At 44.3% G+C, this 23311-nt stretch overlaps 1 long non-coding RNA gene across 1 annotated transcript; it reads right to left on the minus strand.

The window, feature by feature from the left end:
* Positions 1-2504: 2504 nt before the first annotated feature.
* LOC141086050 (uncharacterized) lies at positions 2505-22898 on the minus strand. Its single transcript, XR_012231485.1, has 3 exons — positions 22822-22898; positions 16607-16696; positions 2505-2599 (listed from the first exon to the last, which is right to left on the minus strand). It is a non-coding gene; the product is annotated as an uncharacterized lncRNA (long non-coding RNA).
* Positions 22899-23311: the final 413 nt, after the last annotated feature.

Consider the following 23311-nt stretch of genomic DNA (forward strand, 5'->3'; position numbering starts at 1 on the left):
AAGGCTATGTGCACACATGCGGCATTGCCGCAGGAAATTCGTGCGAAATCTGCATGCGGAATTCCATCGAAAAACAAGCGTTTGGCAAGCGTAATTAGCTTGCAGAATGCTAGCGTTTTCCAAGCGATCTGTAGCATCTTGTATTAGCTCTCACAGTGTATAATGGCCCCACAGTAGTCCCCACACTTTATATGGGCTCCCACACTGTATGAGGGCCTCTCACAGTAGTCCTCATATTAGCCTCCCTAGCTTTATAATGGCCCTCTATTTCGCTCCCAAAGTGTATACTGGCCCCAACAGTAGTCCTCACACTGTATAATGGCCCCCACGTTAGCTCCCACGCTGTATAATGGCCCCCACACTATATGAGAGCCCCCTGAAATTGTATTCACATTGGACTAATTAAATAGTGAATAAAATGTAATTCTTATTGCATTCCTCTTGAGTGATGAGTTCTACTTACCGTATATTAACATTTAATTAAATCCCGTGAGTTGCCCCATGTACAGTAATAATGGTCCCAGTATCGGTGATGTGAGCAGGCGGTCATGTGACCGCAGGTATACAACTTGCAGTCTGTGTCGACTACACTCTTTCGGCTTCTCTCAATCCTTTTTTATTGAAAGACGCCAAACGTATCTAGTCAGCACGTGCAAATAGCATACATGAGCTTGCATGACCTCCTGATTGCACCTGATCGGATTCATGGCAGCAGGCACACTTCACCTTGTCATGATATCACAGTCTGCAGTCACATAGATTGACTGCAGACTTTTATTCCAAGTCTTCACCACCCCTTTAAAGCGAGCCTGACAGGTGATATAGGCTGCTCATGGTATGTGCAGCGTGTATCGGCTCCGGCTGTAGTGTCTCATCAGGTATGAATGTCTCTGTAAAGCTGCAGCATTTCAGAGAAAAATATACTAATAGCTGCTGGGGAGTGAGCGGCGCTGTGCACTAGTCTTATGGACAGGTCCCCGGCGACTTCTCCCCGCCCACTGACAGTGACTGACAAGTGTCTTCCTATGTGCGCATACAGCAGAGAGTTGTCAGTCATTGTCAGTGGGCGGGGAGAAGCCACCGGGGACCTGTCCGTAGGACTAATGCACAGCACCACACTGTCAGCGGGTGGGGAGAGTAGGAGCAGTGCACAACGCCGCACTATCAGCGGGCGGGGAGAAGTCACCTGTGACCTGTCTGTAGGACTAGTGCACAGAGCCACACTGTCAGCGGAAGGAGAGAATTGGAGTAGTGCACAGCACCGCACTGTCAGCGGGTGGGGAGAAGCCGGCGGCAGTGACCTGATTGTAGGAGTAGTACACAGAGCCGCACTGTCAGTGGGTGGGGAGAAGCTGGTGGGGACCTGTCTGTACTAGTAGTGCACAGCGCCAGACTGTCAGCGGGCAGGAAGAAGCTGCCGGTGACCTATCTGTAGGACTAGTACACAGCACCGCATTGCCAGTGGGCGGGGAGAAGCCGCCGGTGACCTGTCTGTAATAGTGCACAGCGCTGCACTGTCAGTGGGCGTGGAGAAGCCGCCGGTGATCTGTCTGTAAGACTAGTGCACAGCACCGCACTGTCAGCGGGCAGGGAGAAGCCGCTGGGGACCTGTCTGTAGGAGTAGCACACAGAGCCGCAGTCAGCGGGTGGGGAGAAGCTGCCGGTGACCTGTTTGTAGAAGTAGTGCACAGTGCCGCACTGTCAGCGAGTGGGGAGAAGCCGCCGGGGACCTGTCTGTAGGAGTAGTGTACAGTGCCACTTACTCCCCAGCAGCAATTAAAAGTATGTTTTTTTTTCTGAAAAGCCACAGCTTTATATAGACAAACACACCTGGTGAGATACTACAGCTGGGGATGACACGTGCTGCACAAACCGTGAGCGTCCTGTATCACCTGTCAGACTCCTTTTAATAACTTTATTATAATAATAAGTTAATTACTATAACAGCATTACATATGACACAGATCAAGCCGTGGTTACTGGATTGGACTTGTTAGGGTATGTGCACACATTGCGGATTTGTGTGTGGATTTTTCCACGTGGAATCTGCAGGTCAAAATACCCGCGTTTTTACTGCGGATTTATAGTTAGAACGAAAGAGGTTATGGGATAGCATATTTCCCAAAGTGGGAGCCCTCCTTGCCACTATGTTACTGCCCTGGTTTAAGATAGTGGCCAAAATCGGATCCTCATGTAAAATTGGCAGAAATTTATTTATGATATTCTTAATTTTATAAAATTGGGGACTGAATTGCAAACATACAAAGGGTTTATTCTGAGAATTAAATCTGGCATTTTCTTGATTATCATGAGAGTAAATCAGATCATTCTATTTTTAGAGGACACCATATTTAGTGCTGTATTGAGCATCCAATTAGGGTATCCTCTTTTTTTTCCAATTTCTTACCAGAAAAAAACAAATCATCCTGTAAAAAATTATTACAATTTCTTATCAGTCTGGTAAATTCTCCTGCTGGAATTGATTTTACCGTATGCCTGGGATGGCTGCTGTGGGCATGTAGGATTGTATTGCCCAATAATGGCTTAGAATAAGTTCTGGTGGAAATCAACTGATTTGAGATCCCTGTTAGTTCCAGATCTAAAAAAGAAATTTTATGATTATGAAAAACATGTGTAAATTGAATATTGAAATTATTACCATTAATATACTCAATGAACTGAGGTAAGGCAGATACATCGCCCCTCCAGATGATGAAGGTGTCATCGATGTATCTGCCATACCATTCAATAAAGGAAGAAAAAGGATTGTTTTCTGAAAATAAAAATTTATATTCCCAAAAGGCCATAGTTAGATTGGCTAAAGAAGGTGAAAATTTAGCCCCCATTGCCACTCCACTGCACTGTAAACAAAATTCACTGTCAAAAGAAAAAAAAATTGTGCATTAATAAATGAGATATTACTTGTAAAATAAACCCTATGAGATCTTGAGTATAACTACTGTAATTTTTCAAATGAAATTCCAAAGCTGTTAATGCAATATCATATGGTATGCATGTATATAAAGATGTCACATTGCAGCTGAGCCAAGAAAATTCAGGTGACCATATTTTTTGTGACAGGATTTTTATTACCTCCTTGGTGTCTTTAACATAACCTGGGACCCTGCACACCAACAGCTGCAATAATGAATCCAGCCATTCTCCCATATGCTCGTTGATAGAGCCAATTCCAGAAACTATGGGTCTCATGGGGGGAAAATTTCAATTTTTGTGAACCTTAGGAAAACCAAGTAATATAGGCATAATGGGATGAGATACCTGCAAGAATTCTGCTTGTTTTTTGGAAAGTACTTCCAGTGAAAAACCATCATTAATTATTTTATCCAATTTGTTTTTAAAAATTGGAGTACTGTCGCTCAATATAGTATTATAGACCCACATACAGTATAATGGCCCCTACATCTCTTCACACTGTATAATGGCCCCCAACACAGCCCTCAAATCGCCCTCCTTAAAGTATAAAGGTTTCCTCATAGCCCTCATTATTAAACCACAGAAAAAAATCAAAAAGCAACTTACCATGGCAATCTAATACTATGCACTGGGTGCAGAGAGCTTCCCTAGATTGAGATGGGGCAGTGCCTTCATTGCCCTCCAAGTATTATCATGACTCCACAGAGCCCTACAAATACAAATGCTACCGCTGATGTCACTGAGGCTGCGCGGAGTCCCAAGCTGACCTGAGGTGAACTTGATAGTGTGGGAAAATATTCAGAAACTTTCCCATGCTAATTAGTTTATCCCCGGCCAGCCGTGGCACCTGCGCAGACATGACTTCATTCATTCTGCAGTGGTTTACAGCTGTTGTAAACTAGTTAACCCCTTGTGATGGATTGCAGCGGGGGGGACCTGACTGAATGGCGGAGAGGTATGGATATTGTTGGTTTTGTATTTATTTATTTTTGTACAGAACAAGGGCTTTTATTGGATTGGCAGCATAATACATTTTGACAAAAACTTGGGGTCATTATTTCATTAAAAGAATTTGTAATTAATGTGTTTGTGTCTTTTTTAACCCTTTACTTTTATAGGATTAATAATGGATAGGTGTCTTATTGACACTTCTCCATTATTAACCAGGATTAATGTCACCTTTCAATAGCAAGTTGACATTCACCCATTATTAACCCATGAGACACCGCTAAAGGCAATGGGAATAGAGAGGCTAAGTGCCAGAAAAGGCGCATCTCTCTAGGCTATCAATATCTGCCCTCACTCACTGGCTTTCCCTCACTGGCAGTGAAAATACCGCGGGAGCCCACGCAATTTTTCAACAACTTTACCCGTTAATTTAACACCTACATGTCCAAAATTTTACACACATACACTAATCTAATTATTAGTTAAAGGCATATAAAAAAATAAATGAAATGAAATGGTTTACTCTATGTAAACCATGTGTCATTTCATGTCGGGTTTTGCAATGATTTTACTGAAGCCGGCAATTGATTTTGATTAATTGATTATGCTATGTAGAACTCTATGATCTATAAATATATACTGTATATATATATGTGTGTGTCTCTCAATGACGTATATATATGTATTCTATGTGTATACATCTATTATTTCAATTCTTTATTAAACATGTCAGTGTAATTTTACTGTATCACGCACTGAATTGCCGGCTTTTGTTAAAGGACACCGGTGCGTATTTCTCGCAAATCACACGTCTGGTGTGCAATCCGTATTTTTCTCGCCCCCATAGACTTGCATTGGCGTTTTATGGGCGTAATAAGGTGACAATCGCTGCATGCTGCGATTTTCTCAGCACGTATAGGAGCTGCCCCTTAGATTAACATTGGGACGAGTGCAATGCATTTTTTTTTGTGCATAGCACTCGTCCGTATTTCTCGCTAGTGTGACTCTGGCCTAAAAGTGCAAGCAGGCAGCAGCTTGCTCTTCTGACTCACTGACAGGGGCTAGCTGGCAAGTTTCAGCCTAGGGGGCAAGCACATAGCACTGGCCCACAAGTTGCATCGGACCATCTTTAACCTGCTTAAATGAGGCTGTTGCATGATACAGTAGAGGGATCAAGGCTTTAAAAAACAGTAGTCGGTGCTGTTTTCATATTGGGATCATACACATATTTGCGATTGTATATACGATATTAAGCTTGATCATTTAGAGAAGGACTCCGTCTCTCTAAGGCATGGAAAATCATCAACCCTGATAGAAATCTAGTAGTCCACTACACCACAGTCACAATTGAGTGGACTCAATACATCGCACTTTTACACACTCATAAGAAAAATAAGACCGCTACGTCATCTGGGGTCATTGTCGCAAGGCATCACTGGGACCGAAAGATGCCGGCAGCATCGCGAGGATCGGGAACGCTGCAGGGGACGCCGGAAGGTGAGAATATCACGATTTTTTTTACTTTTTTATTATTTTTAACATTATATCTTTTTACTACTGATGCTGCATAGGCAGCCTCAATAGTAAAAAGTTGGTCACACTCGTCAAACACTATGTTTGACGAGTGTGACCAACTTCCCACAGTCCTGAGGTCACAGGTCAGCCCGGCTGCGAGAACAGCTTCAGTGAATAGCGGTGATGTCACTGATGCTGCACTCCCTCATAGCCTGATCCACTCTGAACTCTTGAGCATGGCAAAATCAACTGGCATTTTCCCACGCTCAAGAGTTCATAGCAGTTCAGGCTGTCAGGGAGCACAGACTCAGTGAAGTCACCGCCAGTCACTAAGCTTGCGCTGGCAGGATTTTATTCATTCACCAGTAGTTTGCAGCTGGGACGGTCGCATCTTAGCACCATCCTGGTTGCAAAGTGTATATCCCCCAGATATAGATTACAGCATGGGACAGAACGCCGGACAGGTATGGTATATTGTTGGTTTGTTATTTTATGTTTTTACAAGAGAACGATGGCTTCGGGGAATTAGCAGAAGTTGTAACTATGGTTTAATTAAGAACAATAAAGGAGTCTGTGTGTTTATTTCAAATAAAGGATTTTTAAATGGGTGTCAGTGTTTTATTTACTCTTTGACTATATGGGGTTAGCAATGGGGGCGTCTAGTTGACGCATCCTCCTTACCAACCTTTCGGCTTGATGTCACAAAGGTGACATCAACACCCCAACTATTACCCCATATGCCCCCGCTACAGGGCTGTGGGATGAGCAAGGCACCTTTTCTGGGATGGCTGAGAGCTGGTGTTTGTAGCCCGGGGGAGGGGAGGCACTATCCATGGCCACTTCCTAGGCTATAAACATCAGCTCTCAACTGTCCGCATAGCTATTGCTGGCTATAAATTATAGGGGGACCCCACGCCATTTTTTCCATGAAGTAATCATTAATGAAATACATTTCCATAATTTTGCACAAACACTATACTACTTCTATTTGGTCACTGACATGTGAGTGTGTGTGTATATTATATATATATATATATATATATATATATATATATATATATTTTTTTTAACATCCGAGACCAGTCACCGTGAACGACTTCCATCTCTGTGTACACTGCGGGTTGCCAGACCTCACTCTGGCCCTGAGACTCACTAAGCACTCACTCAGAGCTCAACTAACCCTTTCCTGCAGGGCTTTTATCACAGAATCCTGTGGCTTTCAGCCACATGGAAAACCTGGGTATGGAATGGAACAGACTGCAACACTATCATACTGCAATCTGTGTCAAACACAACATCCAGAGTATGTTTTCCCTACCTCTGTCTTACACACTAACATGTCCAAGACTAATACTTTTATTATCAGTCTGAATTGCAGTCACAGCTATGCCTGTTATGAATGAGTCACCATAGGAGGCAAAAACAGAAATACTAGCTAAGTCCAGAAAACCAGAGAAGTTGGCAGCTATCGGATTGCAGACCCCTGAACCTATCAACAACAACTAGCAGTAGCCGTGGGGGGTTCCTACGGTGCCCTAGACCCCTCGATCACAGCCGGAGAACTAAATAGCCTAAAGACAGAAAGGGAAATCTAAACTGCCCCAGAGCAGACCCCAAAGCAATAGGCAGCACGCAACATATGACGGTGAAGCAAGATGAAAAAACACACACAGATAGAAAGATAGGCTGAGCAAATGATGGGGCCCAAGCTAACTAAATAGGACAGGATAGAAAAGCTGCTGTCTGCAATCCGCCAAAACCCTATCAAAACAAGAGCCAACAGACTGATAGGGAAAAAAGCCCTGAAGACGCTAGGCTTCAAAAAGACTATATCAGTACTCAGGTATTTCCTGAAGACAGAGCAAAAAGGAATTCAGCTCACCCCAGCAGAGAATGGCAGAAATCCAGAAAAACAAGGCAAAACAAAACCAAAACACAAATGCAAACAGCAGAGCAGAAAACTTAGCTTTTGAGGAGCAGGAATCAGACTGGTCTCCTAGAATCCCTCTGAGAAATCACCAGCAAGGCAGAAGGGCGTCGGCTGCCTTATATCCAGTCAGCAATTCCAGTCACCCAGTCATCATCATCCTGCTCAGGTGCTTGGTAATCAGCCTCACTACCTTCCTTCACCAGAAGAGGGAGTTCATCAGACCTCAATGGTGAAGGGGAAAATGAACTCACAACAGTACCTCCCCCTTGAGGAGGGGTCACCGAACCCTCATCCACGCCACCAGGGCGATCAGGGTGAGCCCGATGAAAGGCACGCACCAATCTTTTGGCATGAATATCAGAGGCAGAGACCCAGGAATTATCCTCCTGACCATAACCGTTCCACTTAACCAAATACTGGAGTCTCCGTCTAGCCAGACGGGAATCCAGTATTTTCTCTACCTCATATTCCATGTTACCTTCAACCAATACAGGGTCAGGAGGTGCCACCCCAGGAACAACTGGTTCAACAAACCTCTTCAACAAGGACTTATGAAACACATTATGGATTTAAAATGTGACAGGAAGAGCCAAACGAAAAGAGACCGGATTAATAATCTCCAAAATCTTGTAAGGTCCAATAAATCTAGGCTTAAATTTAGGAGAAGCCACCTTCATAGCGATATTTTTTGATGATAACCAAACCATATCACCAACCTTAAACGGGGGGCCAATGGTCCTATGTCAGTTGGAAAACCGCTGGGGGCCTTTTCCTGGGAGAGAGATAACTTATCCACCACTTGGTCCCAGATCTGGTGCATTCTCTCCACCACAGTGTCAACACCTGGGCAGGCAGAAGGCTCCACCTGCCCTGAAGAAAATCGAGGATGAAACCCAACGTTACAAAAAAAAGGTGACATCAAAGTGGCAGAACTAGCTCTATTATTTAACGCAAATTCGGCCAAGGGCAAAAATGAAACCCAATCATCCTGATCAGTGGAAATAAAACATCTCAAATACGACTCCAAGGTCTGGTTTGTTCTCTCCGTCTGCCCATTGGTCTGAGGGTGAAAAGCAGAGGAGGAGGACAACTGAATTCCCAGCTTGGAACAGAAAGTCCTCCAAAATCTAGACAAAACTGAACTCCTCTGTCAGATACAATGTTCTCAGGAATCCCGTGCAAGCGAACCACATGTTGCAAAAACAGGGGCACCAACTCAGAGGAAGATGGCAACTTAGGGAGTGGTACAAGATGAACCATCTTAGAGAACCTATCACAAATCACCCAAATAACAGTCATTCTCTGAGAGACAGGCATATCAGAGATGAAATCCATTGAAATATGGGTCCAAGGCCTCCTGGGGACCGGCAAAGGCATCAACAATCCACTAGAGCGAGAACAAGGTTTAGACCGGGAGCAAGTCCCACAGGACTGCACAAAATTCCTGACATCACGAGATAAGGTTGGCCACCAAAAAGACCGACTCACCAGATCTCTAGTACCAAAAATACCTGGATGACCAGCCAATGCAGAGCAATGAACTTCAGACATCACTCTCTTCTTCCACTGGTCAGGAACATACAACTTCCCACAGGGACAATGCTCAGGTTTGTCCTCCTTTGAACTCTTCCAGAGCACGTCTCAAATCGGGCGAGATGGCAGAAAGAACTACCCCTTCGCCTAAGATGGTAGCAGGCTTGGTCACCACAGGAGAATCAGCAAAGAAGCTCCTAGAGAGAGCGTCAGCCTTGACATTCTTAGTGCCAGGAAGAAAAGAGACCACAAAATCAAAACGTGTAAAAAACAAGGCCCACCTAGCCTGTCTAGGGTTCAAGCGTTTGGCCGACTCCAGGTAAATCAAATTCTTGTGGTCAGTGAGGACCACGACTTGATGTTTAGCTCCCTCCAACCAATGTCTCCACTCCTCAAATGCCCATTTCATGGCTAACAGTTCCCGATTCCCCACATCATAGTTACGTTCAGATGAAGAGAACTTTCGGGAAAAGAAAGCACAGGGATTCATTTTAGATGTTACAGGATCCTTTTGGGACAAAACAGCTCCTGCACCAATCTCAGAAGCGTCCACCTCTACCTGGAACGGGAGTGAGACATCAGGTTGCCGCAAAACCGGGGCAGAAGTGAATCTTCGCTTCAGCTCCTGAAAGGAAGAAACAGCCTCCGGAGACCAATTCAACACATCAGCACCCTTCTTAGTCAGATCAGTCAATGGCTTGGCAATACTAGAAAATTTTGCTATAAATTCCCGATAAAAATTAGCAAAACCCAAAAACTTCTGGAGGGCCTTCAAAGAAGTGGGCTAAACCCAATCATAAATGGCCTGTACCTTGGCCGGGTCCATTTCAATAGTTGATGGAGACAAAATAAATCCCAAAAATGAAATCCTCTGTACCCCAAAAAGGCATTTCGATCCTTTGACATACAGGGAATTCTCCCTCAAGATCCGGAACACAGTCCGAACATGTTCCACATGAGAATCCCAATCCTTGGAGAAGATCAAAATATCATCCAGATAGATAATCAAAAATTTATCCACAAAGTCCCGGAAAATGTCGTTCATGAAGCACTGGAAGACAGAAGGGGCATTAGTGAGCCCAAAAGGCATCACCAGGTACTCAAAATGTCCCTCCGGAGAATTAAACGCCGTCTTCCATTCATCCCCATGCTTAATGCGGATAAGATTATACGCCCCCTGAGGTCAAGCTTGGTAAACCAGCAAGCACCTTTAACTCTGGAGAATAGATCCGAAATCAAGGGTAACGGATACTGATATTTAACAGTAATTTTGTTGAGGGCACGATAATCAATACAAGGCCTTAATGAACCATCCTTTTTGGCCCCGAAAAAAAAAACGGCACCTAAGGGTGAAGAGGATGGTCTAATATGACCCTGCTCCAACGCCTCCTTAATATAGGATCGCATAGCCTCGTGCTCGGGTACAGATAAATTGAAGAGCCGACCCTTGGGAAATTTACACCCCGGGCTCAGTTCAATTGCACAGTCATAACTCCTATGAGGAGGCAAAGACGCAGACTCATTCTCACTAAATACATCATAAAAGTCCGCCAAATAGTCAGGAACATCATGCGACTGAGGAGAGGTGGAAAAAACCGGAGCCTCACTAAGGGCACACCGACAACCCCAACTCACCACAGACACAGATTTCCAATCCAAAACTGGATTATGAATTTGCAACTAGGGAAACCCCAGAACAATGGTATCATGCAAATTATGCAACACCAAAAATCTGCAATTTTCTTGATGGTCTGGGGCGACAAGCATTACCACCTGGGTCCAAAACTGAGGTTTATTTTTCGCCAAAGTAGTATCAATCCCCCTCAAAGGGATAGGCGTCCGCAGAGGTGTCATCGGAAATCCACAACGTTTAGCAAAATCCAAGTCCATTAGGTTCAGGGTTGCTCCCGAATCCACAAAAGCCTTGGCGGAAAATGTGGACAGGGAGCAGATCAGAGTAATTGCAAGAAGAAACTTAGGTTGAACAACACCCACAGAAAACGTGTGTGCAAAACGTTTCTCTCGTTTAGGACAGACAGAAATAATATGCGAGGCATCTCCACAAAAAAAACACAGCTTATTACGCCTTCTGAACTCCTGACGTTGCTCCCTGGACAAAACTCTATCACATTGCATAGGTTCAGACACTTGTTCAACAGGTGGCAACACCTCTCATGCAGTCCTGCGTTCAAGTAAACGCCGATCAACCTGAATGGCTAATGACATAGAATCGTCAAGACCAGAGGGAACAGGAAATCCCACCATAGTATCTTTTACGGCTTCTGACAAACCCTTCCGAAAGAGAGCTGCCAAGGCATTATCATTCCAGGTAGTAAGGACTGCCCACGTTCGGAATTTTTGACAGTACAATTCTGCAGAATCTCGACCCTGGCTCAATGCCAACAGGGTCTTTTCAGCCTGATCAATAGCATTAGGTTCGTCATACAACAACCCCAAGGCTTGAAAAAATGTGTTCACATTAGTCAGAATAGGATCATCTGGTTTCAAAGAAAACACACAATCCTGGGGATCGCCACGCAGCAAAGAGATGACAATTTTAACCTGCTGCGCGGAGATCCCTGACGAGTTAGGCTGTAAGGCAAAAAATAATTTACAATTATTTTTGAAATTCAAAAATTTAGACCGATCCCCAAAAAACACATCAGGAGTAGGGATCTTTGGTTCAGCAGCATGTGAATGAGCAAGGTAGGCGGAAATTCCCCGCACTTCCACAGCGAGCTGCTCCGCACGATCAGACAATTGCTTTATCTCCATTGAGAGAAAAAAAAATTCCCCCTACGGCCTTCGAGATATAAAGGAAAAAATATACACCCTTTTTTTTTTTTTTTTTTTACAATTCTTTCCTGCTATTGAGCAACCTAGGATCTGCGGTATGGCTGGTGATTCTGTTATGAATGAGTCACCGTAGGAGGCAAAAACAGAAATACTAGCTAAGTCCAGAAAACCAGAGAAGTTGGCAGCTATCGGATTGCAGACCCCTGAACCTATCAACAACAACTAGCAGTAACCGTGGGGGGTTCCTACGGTGCCCTAGACCCCTCGATCACAGCCGGAGAACTAAATAGCCTAAAGACAGAAAGGGAAATCTAAACTGCCCCAGAGCAGACCCCAAAGCGATAGGCAGCCCCCAACATATAATGACGGTGAAGCAAGATGAAAAAACACTCACACAGATAGAAAGATAGGCTGAGCAAATGATGGGGCCCAAGCTAACTAAATAGGACAGGATAGAAAAGCTGCTGTCTGCAATCCGCCAAAACTCGCAGAACAACCGCAGCCGTGGTAGAACACGACTTCTCTGAATCATACTCCATGACTTCCGAATCAGGGCCACCCGAAATTGCAGCAACCACTCCTGATTATGACTTTTCAGATATGAACTCTGTTACATCCGAAATGATACTACCCATTAATGCTGTTATTCTATCTTCTGCAGTTTCATACCCTTGCAATAAGAAAAAAGATTCACATTGTTACCTTCCTATTAAGATCTGGATTGACTCCCGTTGGGTGAACAGTTCTGCCATGATAGACTCTGGGGCTAGCGGTAACTTCATGGACACTTCTTTTGCTAAGGAATATGGAATCCGATCACAGAGAAGAGTGTCTTCAATTCTGATGGAGACTGTGGATGGGTCCCCTTTGACCTCGGGGCCCGTAGACCAGCAGACTGAACCACTGAAGGTCCTCATGGGAGATGATCACCAGGAGAAATTGCCCTTCCTTCTGATTTCCTCTCCACATTTCCCTATTATCTTGGGTTTACCCTGGTTGCAGGCTCAAAATCCCATCATTGACTGGGAGACTAAGAGATTGCGCTTCCCAGCTAAAGAGGTAACTTTTGAGAAATCGACTGATCCATCTCCGGCCAACCCATCATCGGACCTAGAGTTACCGGCAGTTTATAAAGAATTTTCGGACGTGTGCGATAAAAAGAATGCAGATAAATTACCACCACACCGCTCTTATGACTGCCCAATCGAGCTTCTGCCTGCTGCTACCATTCCTTTTGGTAATATTTATCCATTGTCCGGTCCTGAGCTCAAGACTCTCAAAGAATACATCGACGAGAACTTGTCTAAGGGGTTTATACGCCCCTCATCCTCTCCAGCCGGTGCACCCATCTTTTTCGTTAAAAAGAAGGATGGATCCCTCAGACCCTGTGTTGATTACCGGGAAATTAACAAGGTAACCATCAAGAACCGCTACCCCCTGCCATTAATTCCGGAGCTTCTCGAGAGAGTTCGTCAGGCCAAGGTCTTTTCAAAATTGGACCTACGCGGGGCATACAATCTAGTCCGTATAAGACCTGGAGACGAATGGAAAACAGCATTTAGGTCTCGATATGGACACTGAGTATTTGGTCATGCCATTTGGACTTTGCAATGCCCCAGCAACGTTCCAACATCTCGTAAATGATATTTTCAGAGACATTCTTGATATTTTTGTCATAATCTATTTGGATGACATTCTGATTTTTTCTAGCTCCATGGAGGAACATCAGCAACATGTCAAGACTGTCTTACAGCGGTTGAGGGAACACCAGCTGTACATCAAGCTGGGGAAATGCGAATTTCACAAGTCAGAGATTCAATTCTTAGGTTATGTAATTTCTCCACAGGGTCTGAGTATGGATAACAGCAAGATCAAGGCGATTCAGGAGTGGCCAATCCCCAAGAACGTCAAGGAGGTCCAACGTTTCATCGGGTTTGCTAACTTCTACAGACGTTTCATCAAGAACTTCTCTGACATCGTCTCGCCCATCACCCGGTTGACACAGAAGAAGACAGCATTTATTTGGTCCCTTCAAGCCCAAGAAGCATTCTCTCGGCTCAAGACCAAGTTCACGTCAGCACCAGTACTGATCCACCCTGACCCGGAACTCGCCTTCATTATTGAAGTGGATGCCTCAAACGGTGCCACCGGGCTATACTGTCCCAAAGAACAGGTGAGAAGAATTTACTTCATCCTTGTGCTTTTCTTTCCAAGCGACTGTCTCCTGCCGAAAAGAACTACGATGTAGGAAATAAAGAATTACTGGCTATCATCGCCGCCTTCAAGGAGTGGAGACATCTTCTGCAAGGAGCCTCACAGCCGATCGTGGTCCTCACGGATCACCGCAACCTTGAGTTCATCAGGTCAGCAAGATGCCTGACCCCACGGCAGGCCCGCTGGAGTCTTTTCCTTAATCAATTCAATTTTACAATCTCTTATAGACCAGGTTCTCGCAATGGAAAAGCAGATGATCTATCCCGGATGTTCTCCACTGACGCTGTTCCAGATGCTCCACCTAAGACCATACTTTCTGATTGCAATTTTGTAGGAGTCATTCAGAATCAAGATTTGCTGCAGGTCATCAAAGAAGCTTACAACTCTGATCTTTTCCTGTCTCAGCCATCTGATGAGGTAAGCCTTCTTTTTAGGAATGGAGTTTGGACCCGGGAACGGCGCCTCTACATTCCTGAAGCCGTGAGGTTAAGAGTGTTGAGATTGGTTCATGATTCCAAGGTTGCAGGGCACAGAGGAATTCAGAAGACTCAAGAATTCTTATCTCGCTTCTTCTGGTGGCCAGGTTTTCGGAAGGATGTCCAGAAGTACGTTTCATCTTGTGAGGTATGTGCCAAATTCAAGGTTCCACGTGCCTCCCCTACTGGTCTGTTACAGCCTTTGCCGGTGCCGTCTCGCCCGTGGGGATCCATTTCTATGGACTTTATTGTAGAACTGCCCCTTTCTGAGGGAAAGAGTACGATTTTGGTGGTGGTCGATCGCCTGACCAAGGCGGCCCATTTCATCCCTTGTTCCGGTTTTCCCTCTGCGAAGGACACTGCTGACCTAATTATCCAGAACATCTTTCGCCTGCACGGGGTTCCGGATGAAGTTGTTTCTGACCGTGGAGTTCAATTTACTTCAAAGTTTTGGCGAAGGTTTTGCTCAGCATTAGGCATAGAAGTTAACTTATCTTCTGCTTTCCACCCACAGTCCAACGGGCAGACAGAACGTACCAACCAAACACTAGAGCAATACCTTCGCTGCTATGTTTGCCATTTGCAAGATGATTGGGTAAGGTTACTCCCCTTGGCCGAATTCTCTTATAACAACTCCCAGAGTGCCTCCACCAAACAGTCTCCATTCTACGCTAACCTGGGATATCACCCTAGCATTCTTCCCAGATTACCGGTAGATACATCTTTACCAGCAGTTGCCGACAGGATCTCTTCATTTCAACAGAACCTTGAACTTCTGAAAGAGACTTTGGGTTCCGCACAAGAGAGGTACAAGAATGCAGCTGACAGATTTCGCAAACCAACACCAACATTTAAGGTAGGAGATTTAGTCTGGTTATCTACGAAGAATTTAAAGATGAAGATCCCTTCCCCTAAGTTGGGACAGAAGTACATTGGTCCTTATAGGATCAGTGGTCTGGTAGGTGCTGTTGCATGTCGCTTAAAACTCCCAAGAACACTGAAGATACATCCTGTCTTTCATACTTCCCTACTAAAGACTGTAGTACCAAATCCTTTTCCAGGACGTTCATCTCCTCCTCCCGATCCCGTTCTTGTGGATGGTCAAGAGCAGTTCATCGTTGAGAGGATTCTGGATTCAAGAATCTACAGAAATCGACTGCAGTATTTGATTAAATGGCAAGGCTATTCCTCAGAGGAGAATTCCTGGGAACCCGTGGATAATATTAACGCCTCCCGACTGATTGAGCAGTTCCATCAAAGGTACCCTGGCAAGCCTGGTTTAGGGTCGTCCGGAGGCCGTTCTTGAGGTGGGAGTAATGTCAGTATCTTGTCCTGGAATCTGTTTCTCTTGCCCTTAGACTTGCCCTTAGTTAACATGGATCTTGATGTTTCCACGTCGGCCATCTTGCTTCCTGCCAAAGCTGTATATAAAGCCAGCACCTGCTCTGATTCATTGCTTGTGTATTATGTATTGGACTTTGTGCCTCTGCAGTCCCAAGCCTGGACTTACTATCCCTGTTGGTCCTCTCTTAACGGCGGAGTCCTCTGCCAACCTGCACGTCTGGATCCCTGCCTGCTGACCGAGTGATTGCTGAACACTTGACTTCAGGAACCTCTGCCTGACTACACCTGCGGTGAAGTAAGAACTCCAGTCAGCTAGTGTGTTCCTCCGCTCTGCAAGAGTCTGTGTCTTGTGCCCGCATTGCTCAGTGACTTCATTTATCATATTGACTGAACATTTATCTGGACTTATATGCTATATTGCATTCAGATCATTAATACAATATTGCTTGCACAACCCACTGTGTCTGTAGTCTCTTTGACCTAGCCACTGGTGTCCAGTTGTATCCACTAGTATCGTGACACACCCATTCACTTGCATTGGTGAGTCTTGTCTGAGATATGTAGCAATACATAGCTTGCTGTGATTTTCTTCTCAGTCCAATTCCAGCTGAGAAAAAAATTGCAGATGATCAGCTGAGAAAAAAAGATGAGATGTCACCCATTGAATAACATTGGTCCGAGTACAATTTGATTTTTTATCGGATTGCACTCATCTGTATTTCTCACAAGTGAGTATGAGTCCTGTGGCTGAGCCGCTAGTCAGCCCGGTGGATCGTGTGCGGTGGTAAAACTACTACTGGATAACGGGGAGGAAAAGAATGCACTGGAGCAACGAGAGCGAGCAATGAAGAGCAGGAGCACTACAAATACTGTACTGTGTCATATAGGATTACATGTCCAGAAATAACATACGTACTGGATGGTTACAAGCGATGGATCCTCAACAACATTATTATAGGTGTATTTCCAGATTATGTCTGTCGCTGTCTCAATTTTGTGGATCCATCTGTTGGAGAAGTGAAGAAAACAAAAGTAATGACAGATTTCACAACAGCAAATGTATGACATCGACCTCAGACCCACAATGCTCGGACAAAGGTGACGTATCAGAGAGATTGCACCATTCAGGGTGTAGTGTGACTGCAGGGGGCGCCACTATCTAATAGCAGCTTCCCTGCAGCTTCTTTCATCAGCTCAGGGTGATGGAGGGTTAAGTAATGGATTTTTTTAATGAATCCTTTTAATTTTTGATGCAGTCTAAGATCTGAATTTCTTAAAATAATTCAGCAAAGCCTTGTTCCCATGATAAGTAGGAATCCACAGGCTGCTCTATTCTGTGCTTTGTGTGGCCGGGGGCTGCAGACATGATCTAGGCCCATCATTATGTCTTCTGCCCCAGACCTTAGACAGCGCGGAGAGCACAGGCCGTGTGGTGGTGCAGGAAGCTGGCGGCTCCCGGCTCCACTATTGTATCAGCCATATCAAATAGGATACAGATCGGATATGTGCCGACCTCCTGAGACAGCTCCCAAATCAGGCATCCTATAGAAAGCGTACATGCTTCTAAGGCCGGGGTCACACTGGCGAGGAATACGGACGAGTGAGAGGCGTTAAAAGCACGCATTACACACGGACAAATTATTCTCTATGGGGCAGCTCCCATCAGCCGTATATTTCTCGTCTGTATTCTACGGTCCGTGCCAATCGCAGCATGCTGCGATTGTCAGCGTACTACGCCCGTAGTACGCCAATGCAAGTCTATGGGTGCGCTAAAAATACGCATTACACACGGACCAGATGTGTGACTTGCGAGAAATACGCACCCGGTGTCCTTTAGAAAAGCCGGCAATTCAGTGCGCTTTACAGTAAAATCACACTGACAGGTTTTATAACACAAACGAAAGAGTAGATATAGACACATATATATATATATATATATATATATATATATATATATATATATATATACACTCACTGGCCACTTTATTAGTTACACCATGCTAGTAACGGGTTGGACCCCCTTTTGTCTTCAGAACTGCCTCAATTCTTCGTGGCAGAGATTCAACAAGGTGCTGGAAGCATTCCTCAGAGATTTTGGACCATATTGACATGATGGCATCACACAGTTGGCGCAGATTTGTCGGCTGCACATCCCTGATGCGAATCTCCCGTTCCACCACATCCCAAAGATGCTCTATTGGATTGAGATCTGGTGACTGAGGAGGCCATTTGAGTACAGTAAACTCATTGTCATGTTCAAGAAACCAATCTGAGATGATTCGAGCTTTATGACGTGGCGCATTATCCTGCTGAAAGTAGCCATCAGATGTTGGGTACATTGTGGTTATAAAGGGATGGACATGGTCAGCAACAATACTCAGGTAGGCTGTGGCGTTGCAACGATGCTCAATTGGTACCAAGGGGCCCAAAGAGTGCCCAGAAAAAATTCCCCACACCATGACACCACCACCACCAGCCTGAACCGTTGATACAAGGCAGGATGGATCCATGCTTTCATGTTGTTTACGCCAAATTCGGACCCAACCATCCGAATGTCGCAGCAGAAATCGAGACTCATCAGACCAGGCAACGTTTTTCCAATCTTCTACTGTCCAATTTCGATGAGCTTGTGCAAATTGTAGCCTCAGTTTCCTGTTCTTAGCTGAGAGGAGTGGTACCCAGTGTGGTCTTCTGCTGCTGTAGCCCATCTGCCTCAAAGTTCGACGCACTGTGCGTTCAGAGATGCTCTTCTGCCTACCTTGGTTGTAACGGGTGGCAATTTGAGTCACTGTTGCCTTTCTATCAGCTCGAACCAGTCTGCCCATTCTCCTCTGACCTCTGGCATCAACATGGCATTTCCGGCCACAGAACTGCCGCTCACTGGATTTTTTTTCTTTTTCGGACCATTCTCTGTAAACCCTAGAGATGGTTGTGCGTGAAAATCCCAGTAGATCAGCAGTTTCTGAAATACTCAGACCAGCCCTTCTGGCACCAACAATCATGCCACGTTCAAAGGCACTCAAATCACCTTTCTTCCCCATACTGATGCTCGGTTTGAACTGCAGGAGAATGTCTTGACCATGTCTACATGCCTAAATGCACTGAGTTGCCGCCATGTGATTGGCTGATTAGAAATTAAGTCTTAACACACAGTTGGACAGGTGTACCTAATAAAGTGGCCAGTGAGTGTATATATATATATATATATATATATATATACACTGTATATATATATATATATATATATATATATATATATATATATATATATACACACACACACATGTCATTGAGACATATATATATATATATATATATTTCACAGAGTTCTTCATAGCAGAATAGCCGCTAATTAAATTGCCGGCTTTTGTCAAATCATCCCCCAACCCGACATGAAATGACACATGGTTTACATACAGTAAACCATTTCATTTCATGTTTTTTTTCTGTATGTCTTTCATTAGTAATTAGATGAGGGTTGATGTGTAAAATTTGGGAGGTGTAGCTGTTAATTTAAGGGGTTAATTCGTTTTAAAAAAATGTGTGGGCTCCCGTGGTAATTTGTCAATGCGGGAGCCCACAAATTTTTTTTACAATGAACTAACCCCTTAAATTAACACCTACACCTCCCAAAATTTACACATCAACCCTCATCTAATTACTAATGAAAGACATACAAAAAAAAACATGATGATGTAGATGTCACACAATTGATACAATTTTGTATCCGTGGAGCCACCACTAGAGGGCACTCACTGTATAGGGGCAGGAACCTAGAAGGCTGGCGGCATAACAAGACCTCATGGGTATTGGATAATTTTTTTATATGTCTATCCCACACTTACAGTATTTAATGCTTTAATGACTATGAAATTTGCCATTTTGGGGCCTTCCTTGAATGACACCAATCATTTTACCATATAATGTACTGAAATATGGGGAAAAAATCCAAAAGTGGTAACATGGTGAAAAAAATCAATTCATTACAGTATTCATTATTTTGTATAAATGGCCTGGTAGTATTATTCTTTAGGCCAGTTACAGTACAGTGACACCAAACTTATGTTTTTTTAGAATTTAGTGGTAAAAAAATCATTAAAAACTTTGTAAACAAAAAAAAATTGGTTTGTGACACCATTTTCTGAGACTTGTAACTGTGGACCTGAGCCGTCGTTTTTATGGATACCATTTTGGCACTCATATGACACTTCAATTTATTTTTGTGCATTTTTGTGGTTGGTACAGCAACCAGTAAAATTATATTCTTCCATTTTGACCTTACTTTTTGGTCTTTTAAGTGTGGTTAAAGTAATTTTATATCTTGATTAGAGATGAGTGGACCCCTGGATGTTCTGGTCCGGAGAGTTCTGCCGAACAGGTAAAAAAAGTTCAGACACCAGAATAGTACCCGAACCCCATTCACTTTAAAAGGAGGGCCTGAAAATCCAGTGTTTGCCACGCTGTCATGTGCAGAATGAGCCCGCAGCTGTGATTGGAGGTAAAAAGTTTACTGATGGGACTACTACTCCCATCAGCCAACACCTTCTGCTGCTAATGTCAACTTTTGATCAGGGTCATTTGGATATTTTGGGTTGACATAATGATTTGAAAAGAGAAACCACAGTAGTTTGACAATAAATGGCTTCACACAACCACTAACCATGAGTGGAGAAAAAGTTTTGGTGTTATCATTCATATTCTCTGAAAATTCTGCCGGGGTATGTAAACTTTTGAGCACAACTGTATAATGCAGATCTAACCCCTGGCGGCCTCCTGCTTCCGCTCTCCGCCACTATTCCTCTGCTTTCTACACCTTCTCTTCATGTGTGATTGCCAGGAGTCTCCATACAGTGTTCTTGGGGAGTCTGAGACTCGCCCCCTGCTCTGGGCCGGTCCGTCTACAAGCAGTGGGGAGAATCTCACTCCCCATAGAGCAGTGTGCATAGTCCATGTCACATATATAGAGGACTGGGAATCAGAGGATCAGAAACAGCAAACATTGGGCATTTGGCTGTTTTTACTGTGCGTTAATGAGTTGCTTTATAGGATGGTCCACTACTAGGACAATCCCTCTCATTCTGCCGATGCCATTCCAGCGGTGTCGGTACTCACGTTGGTTTTTACCACAAAAATTTTGTTTTAGCCCCAAATTTTTTATTTTTACAAGAGTAACAGGAGAAAATGGACCCCAAAATAGTATGTGGTGGGAAACTGAGGGAAATATGGCGTGAAGAGCAGCGATTGTTATTTTAAATGAACCCTTATGGTGCTAATTGGTCAGTAACTGTTGAATGGCCGGTCGAGGACAAAAGGGTTAATAAACAGAGATAACGCAGTGATCACCCTATCCACGTCACTTGCTGCTATTGGTCAGCACTTGTCACTGCCTTTTTTTATTGACAAAATCTTGTCATTGGCTGGTCAGAATTGGCTGGCCAATCACCGCTGATGTGGGGGGCACAGAGGCTGTCAGAGGCAGCCTGTGTCTTTACTCGGTCACCCCACGATTCGGGGCTCTTCTTGCTGCGCAGTACAAGTACAGCAGCTCTCAGTAACAGCTTAGAGGGGTTTTCCACTTTTGGGAACAATTTTTTACATTATTTGAATGTATCTATTTTTGGCAAAAAATATTTTTTCTAATTGGGTTTCATTAAAACATTTGGACCATTTGCCTTCTATGGCTTCTGTATTGTAATAACTATTGCTGCTGGTAAAATGAGTGAAAAGGAACCTATCACCCCCCCAGGCGTTTTTAAGTAAAAGAGCCACCTTGTGCAGCATTCTGTCAAGGTGGCTCTTTTACTTATCGTCCCTTCCACCGCAGAAATAATCGTTTTTAAAAGTTGTCACACATACCTGTTTCTTGACCGGGGGGCAGGTCTTTCCCCCTCTGACACAGACGCCTCACATCCATCACTCATTTCTTCCTGCCTTGTTTGGTCCGCCTCCTCATCTTTCTTTTGAAATCCTGGCGCCTGCGCTGTAGTATATATTCTTGGGCATGCGCAGTTAGCGCTGCCTGTTCTGTCTCATCACATCCTGGCCTTGCTATCGTGCCTGCGTGGATGCGCGGCAGAGATCCCGCCCCGCAGTCGCTTATGATTTATTCACACTGCGGGGCTGGAAATCTTGGACATGAGAGCCGCAGAGAACTACTGTGCATGACCAAGATTCCCAGCCCCGCAGTGTGAATAAATCATAAGCGACTGCAGGGTGGGATCTCTGGCAGCGTGTCCACGCAGTCGCGATAGCAAGGAGACAGAACGGGCAGCGCTAACTGCTAAGTGAGAGCAAGACAGGGAGGGGAGGAGCAGGTGAATAAGCCCCGCCCATCAGACCGGACTGCGGCAGTTTACATACATCTGAACCGATATAAAAAAGGTATTTATTCATGAAAGGTGCGGGGTCAGAGGGAAGCAAAAGTACTAAGAGAATCCTTATGTGACACACAATTGAATGATATCATTATATGATATCTCAAAAAAGGGGTGACAGATTCCCTTTAATATTCATTATTATAGAAATTTATATTGACTCTAAGACCAAATATGCGGCGTCTCCACTTTCTAACCTGGTCAGGGTCCGACTGCTAGTACTGCTACAGATCCTGAGAGTGAAGGGTCCGCAGTGCTGGTTTATTGCCGCATCCCCTCAGCCATGTCTGTATTAGGCCACGTTCACGCGTTCAGTATTTGGTCAGTATTTTATCTCAATAGTTGTAAGCCAAGACCAGGAGTGGGTGATAAATACAGAAGTGGCTGGTGACGTGTTTCTATTCTACTTTTCTCTGACTGCTTCACCCTGATTTTGCCTTACAAAAACTGATATAAAATACTGAGCAAATACTGACTGTGTGAACGAGGCCATAGGTGCAGCACTTCCTCAGTCACCTACATAGCGCTTTGCTGTAGCGCCCTTCATACTAGGTGGGTTTTCCATTGGGTCTTGCTGGTAATTATTGTGTCCCCCAGTCACATTCCCATAGTTTCCATGTAACTTAGTGTAAAGTGTAACTAAGCTCCGCACTAAGTTACAGCCCATGGTGGGAGGGGAAAGGAGAAACTGTAAGAATATAGATCATTGTTATCTAGAGCATTCACTTTTATTAGCTCAATAAGTCTGAGCACTTACAGAGTCAGATGAATGTTCTGTAGGGCGATGTTCTCCTCCTCAATCTTCCTTTCTATCAGATGTAGATTCCTCTCCCTATTGTACATGGAGAATATTTCTCATATTGAAAGGTACAAAGGCCATTAATTATTACGATGTACAATAACATTAGTGACCATGACACATTTGCTCCTGCTGCCCAAGCCACTTTGATTCTTAATGCCCCCTAGGGTAAGTCAGCCTAAAGCCACATTCAGTTTTTTTTGCATACAAGAAAAACACATTTTTATCAGTGCGCCGGATCCGATTTTAATCTATTTATTGTACTGGCATCAGAATTACTATCAGTGCAGCATCACTTGTAAGGAAGACAAAAAAAGATCTCCAAGGTTCTCTTACCCAATGAACAGTAAAAAAGGGATCTGGGCCAGAGTGTAGGGGGGGCCAGAGTATTTGGGGCAGAGTCACAGTCCTGCACATGTCAGGGATCACACCATACCAAACTCATAAA

This window comes from Dendrobates tinctorius, unplaced genomic scaffold (assembly GCF_039654945.1).
Source record: "Dendrobates tinctorius isolate UK_male_01 unplaced genomic scaffold, ASM3965494v1 ptg000030l, whole genome shotgun sequence".
Lineage (NCBI taxonomy): Eukaryota > Metazoa > Chordata > Amphibia > Anura > Dendrobatidae > Dendrobates > Dendrobates tinctorius.